Here is a 9,089-nt window from a genome sequence, read left to right on the forward strand (position 1 = left end):
GTCATTTTTAAAGACAGGCGCACGATGACTTATCTCCCAGGATGAACAGCTCTTATGAGATAGCTGAAACAAGGTTTATAGCCTAAACCCTATTTCCAAGGGTTATTCCAGTGGCTGCACTGCCGGATCACCTTCAGCTTTAGCAGCGGCACAGAGCTCACTTGCCCCCCTGATGCAAACCGGGGTCACTAACAGCTTTATGGCGAAGAAGAGCCCCGGCAACTCTTAGCTGCACAAAACTGCTTGCTAAATCCTAGGATGATCATTTAAGGGTTTCAGATATACACCTGATAATTCAGAGTTAATTACCACGGGCTTATTAGAGACGTTTCAGCCAGGACCTCTGGATTCTGCCTATTGATTAGGCACTGCGGCTGCTCTCCGGCTCCTAGGGAAACTGTTGCAGAGAATTTAGCTTCCTGCCTGAATCGGGTAGGCTTTGTTTCTGACTGGCACCAAATCCCTTCTTCCTATTTCCAGAAGAAAAATAGCTACATTTTAATCTAGACCTTCCAAGCTCCTGCCATGCCTGTGATGTCCTGAATGCAGAATTATTGCTTTCCCTGGTTTTTGCTCATTTGTCTGGAAGCCTGTAGATTGTTGTATCTCACCCCCAGTACTTTCTGGCTCAATCCTGAAATATTCTTTTATCAATTCATCTGACAGCAATCCAACAAGAAGGGTGTGTTGGAAGATGATGCTAATCCAGGCAGACTACTCTTCAGTTGGAGCATTCATGAAGTCTAATGAACTACTGGCAGAAAGGGACTTCTGTAGCGCAATTAAAACTTGCTTCTGCGAGATGGAAAATACTGCAACTGAAAGTCAACTGTGCCAAGCAGGAGAGGTGGATTAGCTCAAGGAACACAAAGTGGTGAGAGAAGCCACTTCCCTCTCCCCCCGCCCCAGGCCTTACGCGTTAAGCAAAGCTGAAATGATGAACATGCGTTGCGAGGTGTTTGCTACAAGCCTGCTTATAAAGTGCACAGCCAGAAACTCCTGGAAGGGGGATTTATGGGTGCAGTCACACACAGCCGGCATACCGTGTTCCGCAAGCTTCAGTTGGGATGAGTGCTCCCCTTAGCACCCACCACAATAAACTAAGGTGTATAAAGCGGAGTCTAACGTTTCTTTTCAGGAGAACACTAAATCATCCACCTTAGGTTTGGCAAGTTCAACAAGAAACTTGAGCTGGGAGAGGGGACACGGTGCATCTCCTGCCATGAGACACCAAAAGTCCTCTAACTGCTCAAAGAACAGGAGGCAAAGCGTGGGAATAAGTTGCTGCTTGGGGACCGGACCCGTCATTAACACCAGATGACATCTCCTTAGTCACAGGAAATGATACCAACGGAGATCATTAAAACACTGTGATCTTTCACCAGTTTTGTTAACTGGGGAAAAACACCCAAACATCAGAAACTAAGTTTTAAAGTTTCAGAAAGAAATCCGCATTCATTGCTTTATCTTTTTGTATTTGTTTCCAAACATGGTAATTAAAACTCTAATCAAAATACAGTTACTCTTTTTCTTAGACAGAAAAAGAAAAGTTACTCTTTTTCTTAAATCTTGCTTAGTAATGAGCATGCTTTCTCCACAATCCAATACAAGGCTAAAGTACGATGGGAGCAAGCCAAGCAAAGCTTTCTACAAGTTGAAGGCAGCTCCTGGAGCTTTAGCATCAGCGAGAGCTGCGGTGATACAGGCTTCCTACTGCAAAGGCTGGCTTAAGGACTGATGCTCAAGGCCATGTCCACTGATGGGTGGTATATTAATGCTGTGCCTGTCTTCAAACCCCGTAAGTCGGTACCACTTCAGGGGAGAGGTTTGAAAATTAAGAGGTTTGGGGTTTTTTTTTGTCTTATTAGTCTGTTTGCAGAAGCTGTACACTTGGAGACAGCACAGAAAATAGGGTAAGGCTCACAATAAGCTGAACGAGTTAAATCAGAATCAGGCAAGTACGCTGACAGCCAGTTATTGTGACTCTTAAGCTTACGGGCCAAGGTATGAGTATGAAGGAAACTGCAATATCAAGTCAGAGAAAATTAAAACGTTGGTTTTGACTGGTCTATAAGGAAGGGTCAAGTATTGGCTTGCTGGTGGGACCTATTGCCAACATAAAATCACTGGCTGAAGCAAAGAAGGACTGACATTACTTCCCCAAATTATAAATTTTGCTTCCCAATCTATCTGAATGGATTGACCTCAAAACATGAGATCCGGAATTTAAAGATTCGGAATTCAGAAGCTATTATGAGTCAAGAGCAGGAATTAGCATGTGAGTTATAAATATGCTCTAACAAACTGACAGGAGTCGGCTTGCTGTTCCTTCCCTTTTTGAAGATGGTGGCATCAGCCTCACAATATTTAGAGATATAAACCTAGAAGTGATTTTCACATCCCAGCTGGATGTTAACAACACGGCTTGCTGGAAGAACACTGCTCCTCATCTTCTAAGCGGTGCTACTGCGCAGTAAGCCGTTACGGCAAGGGAGGGTCTTTGTTCTCTGTGCAGGGGATGGGGTTTGTCCAAAGAAAAAGCACTTTCCTGGGACATGAGGCTGTGGCAAGCCACCGTGAGCTCCTACAGGTCCTCACCTATTCAAAAGGCAGGCAGACACAAGCATGCCCTGAATAAACAGGAGCCACTAATATCAGAGATGGTCTCCAGGCAGTAAGTAATGAAGGCACTAAATAACTGTACCCGCTATTCGGATTTTCTGCCAAACATTAGCCAATTTAAAAGGCAGCAAGAGGCCTTTTACACAGAGAGAATTTCTTTGAGCGCCGACTTAAAAGCTGAAGTTTGGCAGGAAAGTGTCTGAGAAGGATGGGGGAGAGGTAAAAGCCAATTTTACCTGGTAATCTGCTACACTATTTGTGTCCTACCCAGACCACACTTCATGCATTAAGAATACACTGCATCTCCTCTGTGCCGGGGTAGCGGAGAAGCTAATGGTTTCTATTACAGGCGTGTGCAGAGGGTGGCTGTGGCACGCACATCTGTCTGCAAAATAGATGTTAGCTTTGGAAAATGCCTAAACACCTTCGTTCCCCAGCAAGCGGGGACGGCGGCAGAGCTTTTCGGGCCCCCTCCCAGTCACAGGCAGGTGATTGACAGGACTCGGAGCTCAAAGCCCACACGTGCTCCCACTGTAAATCGTAATGCTTAAAAGCAGCAGCCCTAACAGACTATTTCACAGACTTAAACTCAGTTACTCTAATGAGGATTTACACACACACACACACACAAAAAAAAGAATCTACACATTCTTAGTGCAAGGGGGGGAAAAAAAAAAAACACACCAGCAAAATAAACAGCTGGTGAAGTGAAATACAAGGTTAGAGCCCTCTCTGATTCAAGAGAAGATTATTAAAACAGCTATAAAGATGGTGTTGGCATCTCTTGAAATGAGTTTGTTACATTCAGAAGAGGCAGTTACACATGACAAACCATTTTCTGTTTAATTAGAGGGCTCTGTGTGGAACACTTCCAGGCGGAGGAGGGGAGCAGATTGCTACTCAGCATCTCAATTATGGGACGGCGCCTTAACGATTCAACATGCAAATGTTTTTAACTGACCGCAGAGAAGAAAAAAAGAAAAAGAAAAAAAAAAAAAAGGTTTGTTTGGTCAGCAGGGTTAAGGAAAAGGGGCTTTCTGCTAACCTTCAGCAAAACTGGGCTTTCTTGCAATATGTATTTTTGCTTAAGGTTTACCTCTGCCCAACGAATGGCTTCTGCTCGCTGGCTGAAAGAAACTTCTATGGGGGAAACCACAACAGAGATACCCAGCTGCCCAGCCCTGCTTAAAAGCTTTCAATTCTTCCAACCGGGTAAAATAATATGTGGTTCATGAATAGAGAAGGACCTCAGTACTTGCACCAAAGCTCTGAAAGTAAGCAAGCATGGAAAGGAAATTCTAGCTAATACAAGTTAAATATAGGTTATGTTAGCTGCATTTTACAAGCACTAAGAATGTTATTGGAGAAAGCTGTCATTTTTAATGACAGCACAAGCTCCAATTACCAGATAGCTGATACACTTGGGATTTGGAAGTTTTTTTTACATCACTTGAAATCTAAAAAAACCTTCATTATCAGCTTCTGAGTTCGATGTAAATAACTTCACCTGGTGCTAAGAAGTTTAACATTTCACAGGGCACACGAACAACTTAAAGCCATTTATATGTAGCTTCAGCTTCCTGGCAATTTAAACACAGTTTATTGCAACTTAAGCAGCAGCAAACAACGCAAGGCTGGGCTGCAAGCAGAGCCAGCCGGGGAAGACGAGCAAGGCTAAGGGAGATGTGGTGAGCTACCACCCCAAGGTCAGCCAAAACGATGGGGATGCAGCACCACCGAACCCTGGAATAAGACAGGAACGCACATTGGGCTGCTGATCATCTGTCAGTTCAGGGAGAAGACTAAATCTTGCTGCTAGGCTTAAGAAAGGCCACCTTAGCTTAGAACAAAACCACGGATCACCTTGAGCCTCAACCAGAGCATATGCTCCCCAAGCATACGCAAAGGCTGCTTTAAAAACACCAGGGTGGCTATACTGATAGGAAACCCTCTGTCTGACAGTACCCTCCCAGGTCTACCAAGACATCCCTTGGATTTTGCGTGTTTTTGTCGCTCGCCAAGGTTAGCACAGCCAAAAGCAAATCAAAAAAGCCTGCAAACTTGCTTACAAAAAGCTGGAAGCTGCTTGGAAAAGTCTGGTTTCCCAGCTACAAGAAACGATGCCATGCACAGGGACGCCCAGGCTCCAAAATCTAATGCAAGAGGTTAGCAAAGCCAAATGCTGAAAATTTTAGTTCCCCAACAGGTAATACAAAAGCCTTACAGTCAGCAAGAAGAACAGCAGCCTTCTAGCTTGTGGCAAGCAGAAAGTGGGATTGAATCATTACTTGAAGAAGAACGTGTTTCAATGTCTATAAATAAAAACCTGCGAGGCATGTTGCCAAAGAAGCGCAAGTCAATATAGCTTTTCTATATGCGCTGTCAAACTTTACTTTTAGACAGTATATTAATTACATAGTCAATAATTGTAGGTTTCATTAGTGTATTAAATACCTCAATCAATAATATTTATCCTTCTCAGAGACAGTCTTCACCAAAAAAAAAAAAGGCAAGAGTATTTTTTGATCCTGCAGTTCAAAAAGTCAGTGCAGCATAGCAGCAAGGCTTTAATGGAAAACATAAAACACTAGAAACAGACAAAAATCGGATTATTACTCTTATTTTTCAGCCTTTTGTACAATAAGCCATGAGGGAATTCCAAGAGCTAAACTGATGGCAAAAAAATTAGATTTCTTTCTCTTAATTGCTCGACGGTGATGTCAGAGTGGACATGACAAATGTTCGCATCTTTCATTTCTACATCAGATAAACCAGCAACCCAGCTCTGCTCAGCCAACTTTCCGAGGATAAACTCTCAGAGCACAGAACCCATTTCTGGTGCATCCCTGCACGGTCGTCTGCTGCAGTGCAGCTTTTGAGGTGCTTTTATCATAACCTGGACCATCCCAGGAAAATACATCCCTGCAAGAAGTAACAGACTCCTGCAGGACCTTCACTGAGCTCAGCCAGGCTGAGCCCAAAGAAAATCACATCAGGCAACGGAAAAGGAGCTCAGGAGGATTTTTTTCTTTTAAAATCTCCCTTTAAAGGGAAAAAGAGGTTTGGGACAAATAAAAAAAAAGGCTTTGCAAGTGCCCAGTTTATTTTAAATAACTTGCAAGAACACTTATATACAAGGATGGAAAAAGAAAAGTACTACAAGCAGCCTAGAAACACTCCCAAAGGCACGCTTTTGGCATGGCAGAGAGGCTGAATTTAACAACAAATCAATGCACTATAAACAGGGAAAAACTAAAAACAAACAACACTGCACCCCCCAAACACAGATACCTAAGTATTCAAATAAAATACACAGAAAAACACATAACAGTCCTCATGTAAAATCCATCTGGTGATTCAAACCACCTTTTTTTTGAGTATGCATATGAATGAAATGTAAAAACGTAAACAAGAAAAACAGACTAAAAAAAACTGAGAGAAGGTCTCTGGGCCTCTTGCATCCTCACAGATAATATATTAAAGAGAATTTCCACTCCGTGTAATAAGATTACTGATATTTACTGCACTACTCCAATATTTATAATGCATAATACGCTGCAGACCACTCCCTTCCCTGAACACAGGCTTTGGAAGTAGGCAGCCTGCTCCATTTCACATTTTCATAAGCCTTTTATATAAAAGTGATATGAAATTTCTCTTTCTTTCCCATCTGAGTCACCTAAGCAGCCCCACAGCTGCCCGAGAGACGCCTCCTCCAGCCAGTGAGACCAGCCATGGTGAGGAAGAAGCCCTGGGGGGTGGCCGCTCTTCTCCAGAGCGGTTAGACCAAGGGCCAGGGGAAGAAAAAAAAAAAAAAAAGAAAAAAAAAAGAAAAAAGGCAAAAGGAGAGGAAAGATGACGAAACAGGACACGGAAAGTACGTCTTCCTCCCCTCCTCAAGATGTTATGCTGTATCTTGGGCAGCAAATGCGAATACCACAGAGAAATAAGAATCAAAACCATCAGACTCATCAACTTCCACTCGCACACCCGATGCACTAAAAGGACAATCCCACGGTGCTGGAACACGGAGCCCACACACACGCACTCATCCAGGCTGCCAGGTGTAGCTTGCACGGCGTAAAGCAGCTCGCTACCTAACACACACAGAGCAGTCGCTTCCGATCCGTGCGAGACCATCGTTTATTTTTTTTACAACAGCTCTTAAAATACATTGCACCTCAAAGCTTTATTTGGGGGAAACAAAAAAACCCAAACCAACCACCTGATGCATCTTAAAAACTAGATCTGACTCAAATGGAATTCCCCCTCCAGAGACTCGTATGGGTCACTAACGTTTAATTTAAAATTCACGTACAGTGAAAACACTGTTAAATCCCAACGGTGGGAATTAACACCAACAGCAAACTCCCTGGGCACGGCACGTCAAAGCGGGTTCCAGACCTTCCCTCTGCCAGGCAGAACTTGGTGTTCTCATGCAATTGCCCTTGCACCCGCCTGTTCAAAACCAGCAGCCTCCCAATTTCATCTCCGCTTTCTACGTTTAGTTTCAAGCAAAACACTAGCAGCCACAGGAGAGACTGCCTCACAGAGACCTAGCGATGAAGTATTCCAGCACCTTTCAACTGAGGAAATACACGTTCAGCCCAGATAATGGTTGAAGCCATCCAGCAATAACATGGACACCAGCAGCGGGGGATTTATGATGAAGGGGAGACACAGGCTTGTTTGCCAATAATCCTAATTAGCATTGTGAGTCCACACATTTGTCCTTAATTAGCATAGTCAAAAGAGCCCAGAACCTTCTGAAGAGTCCCGCTTTCCACGGCCCGTGTCAGCGATCCACCAGGGTCTGGATGGCCATGGCCACTTGGCAATGAGGTGGGAGAAGAGAATGGAGACACCTCCACAGCTTCCCTGCCCTCGCTCCTCAGCTAGATGGCTGCTTCAGAACCTCACTTTCTTTTGATTGACAAACTATTTATTAGCCGATTATCTCCAACAGTTCTAGCCTATGATCAGGGGAAGGAAGCAAGATGTATATGCATATATCTATATATTTTATATAAGTGGGAAATCATATCTCCCTCTCGGCATTCATTTTGCTAAATTAGCTCTTCTAGGCCCCTCCTAAAAAAGATCTTAATTCTCCTACTCAGCGGTGTAGTCCTCCTCTGTACTCACCCCAGCTGAGATTCTTTTCTGCCTCTATATGTAGCAGCCCAGAACTGCACATAGCATTCGAGATGAGATCTCACAGCAGAGGCTTATATAATCCTATGGTACTTGTATAGCTAGACTAGAAATACCTTGCCTTACATAGCTTGATGTTTTTATCATATACTAGCTGATTGAAGCATGATTAAAACCCTCCAACTCTTCAGTCACTAATGAGCATCCACTTTATAGCAGAAGGTTGTTTTTTTTTATTAGTCCTCAAATAAATGACTTTTCACGCAAACTGTTTTAAGTTGATTTTCTGTTCCAGTTCTCAAGGTCATTCAGTTGAACCTGTAAGATACCTTAATACTCTTGAGTTTTGATACATTCCATCTCTAGTGCTCTGGCTGATGGCATAGTGAACCCAGCGATAAGGATGCACAGCGATTCCCTCTGGGAGAATGAGCTGCCCCAGCAGGGGCAGGTGTGCAACATCATCTCAAAGCTGCAACACCAGCGAATACATGCTAACACAAATGCCCATTAAAACCTCCTGGTGTCTACGGGCATTGGAAATAGCCTCAAGAAAATTTTGCATTACCACTTGTTACAAGTCCCCTCAAACTGGGAAGGAGGGACAGGAAAGGAAGAGCAGAACTAAAGACTGGTTAGCAGAGTGGAAAGATAGATGATCACCACCAACCTACCATTTGTCAATCCAGAACCATGCTGAAGACTGTAATTTTCTAGTCAATGCTTCATAAGCAAGGTCAGAGGGAACAAACACTTCAATAAAAAATGCAAGACATCAGCAGAAGAACCCAGTCACGATCCTCAGAATCCAAAAGAGGTTGTTTGTGCAATTAACAGGCCCAGAATAATGTTCTTCACGTCCATCAATGGAAATGGCACTTACAGTTCTTAAACATAAAGACTTAAGATGACAAACAAGAAACCATGGGAAACAAAGGCCACAAACTGAATACATGAAGAAACAGGGCTCTACAGAGCAAAATAAATAAGTAAATTTCACTTTTGCTACCAGAGACCCACTGCAGTATTGCCTGGATGCTTGGAGCTGTGCAGCAAATGCCAAGCTGTGAGCTGCAGCCAGGGAACACATAATTAATGTGATTAGGAGCACACAGAGCTAGCATGCTCTGCTGACTGAAAAGCCCAGTAGCATAATTACTGTTTTCTGTACTAGCTCTATGTCTGAACAAATCTCAAAGCCTGGTTAGTTTTAGACTGCTGTGTAAACGTCAATAAAAATCCCAGAAGTGCCAGCTCATCAGCATTCTCAGGCACAGAAATGGTGAAAATATCACTGCATTTCCATGATGTTA

Source organism: Phaethon lepturus, unplaced genomic scaffold (genome assembly GCF_000687285.1).
Source record: "Phaethon lepturus isolate BGI_N335 unplaced genomic scaffold, ASM68728v1 scaffold11494, whole genome shotgun sequence".
Classification (NCBI taxonomy): domain Eukaryota; kingdom Metazoa; phylum Chordata; class Aves; order Phaethontiformes; family Phaethontidae; genus Phaethon; species Phaethon lepturus.